This window comes from Trypanosoma grayi (assembly GCF_000691245.1).
Source record: "Trypanosoma grayi strain ANR4 Tgr_835_V1, whole genome shotgun sequence".
Classification (NCBI taxonomy): Eukaryota; Euglenozoa; class Kinetoplastea; order Trypanosomatida; family Trypanosomatidae; genus Trypanosoma; species Trypanosoma grayi.
The window spans coordinates 5294-6926 of record NW_008826454.1 but is presented as its reverse complement, the minus strand read 5'-3'; positions in this window follow the sequence as shown (position 1 = coordinate 6926).

Here is a 1633-nt window from a genome sequence, read left to right as displayed (position 1 = left end):
AAGCCGCACCCGTGCAGACTCACGGGGCGCCGCACCAGCAGCGGAAGGCGGAGAAGCAGCTCAGCGGAGTCCTCTGCGAGGCAGGGGCATAATGAGGGAAGAGGGGAGGCAAGGCACAAACAAAAGAAGAGAAAACAACAACAGAAAAACAAAATAAAAGGAAAAGAAACACATGCAATCAAAAACAACAACAACAACAACAAAAAAAAAAAAAGAAACGTACAAAAGAAAACGCGGAAGAGGACCTACCGAACCAAAAAAACAAGCCAACGGGAAAGAGATCAAAAAAAAAAAAGGAATTCATCCATACATCATGCGTTGGTCCTGCTCCCTCCGTCTTCTGCTGTTGCTGTTGCCGCTCATAAACATCGTTTTTTTTTCTTCTTCTTCTCTTTACAGTAAACAAAAAAAACAACATCAGAAAAAGATTCTTTTTTTTTGCTGGTTTTCCTTCCGTGATTTCTAAGCAATTGGTGTGTGTATGTGTGTGCGTGGCGGGGACGCCCCGTGGGGGCCCGAGTGAGTCTCACTCTCGCTCTCTTCCGCCTCCGCCTCCACTTGTATCATTTCTTCATTATATATATATATATATATATATATACGCCTCCCCGTCTCTGCCGGTTTTACCTTTACTGGTATTGCTGACGCTGTTTGCTCCTCTGCTCCCCCCCTTCGTTTCTCAGTTCCTCCTTCGTTCTTGTCTAGTCTCTTCTCTTTTTTTTCTTCTCTTCTCTTCTCTTCTCTTCTCTTCTCTTCTCTCTCTCTCTCTCTCTGCCTTCACAGGCGTCGTGACACAGACAGCGGGAGCCACCGCGGCGCCGCCTCCACAAAAAAAAAAAAAACACAAAAAAAAACACAAAAACAAAAAACAAAAAAGAATCCCGTTCTGTGGCACTTTCATTTCCTTGGTTTACAGATTACTACAGCGCTTCTGGTGGCGCGAGCACACACTGAGAGAGCAAATGAGAAGAGGAAACAACAAGAAGGAAGTGCACACGCTGCGCATTCCTTTTTCTTTTTTGGTTATTGTTGTTGTTGTTCCTCCAGTCTGCTCCGTTGCCTGTTCGTCTTCTTCCGCCTCGCTGCCACCACCACCCCTCCGCCCCCCCAGGCTTGGTGGGGGCGTGTGGGGAAACACACACACACACACACACACAGCAGCTGCATTTGTTTCATCTTTTCGTTTTGTTCTTTTTCTTCTTCTTCGTGTCTCCTTCCTTACAATTTGGCCTTTTGTTTTTTTTTTGTTCGGTTTCCCCTTTTTTTTTCCTTTTGTTCTTCCTGTGCGTGTGCGTGTGTGTGTTTTTTGTTGTTGAGGGAGGGGGGAGTTCTGCCCACCGGCGTGCTTTTTCTTGGGCGACGTGTGGAGGCACACCGACACACACACACTCGCCCCGCCGCGCCGCGTGGGAGAGAGAAGTGGCGAACAGCCACAGCGGGAGAGAAACACGACGACCTGGTTTACATCGAGAGAAGCCGAGCAACCGTACGTGGGCGGGGGTGGGGGAGGCACACCGGAGTTGCCGCCGTGGCTTCTCCTTTTTCTATTCCACGATTCACAACCAAACAGCGTTCTCCTCACCCCCTTCACTGTGTTCCGTCCACAGTGCATAGTGTTTTTGACTTTTTTTTT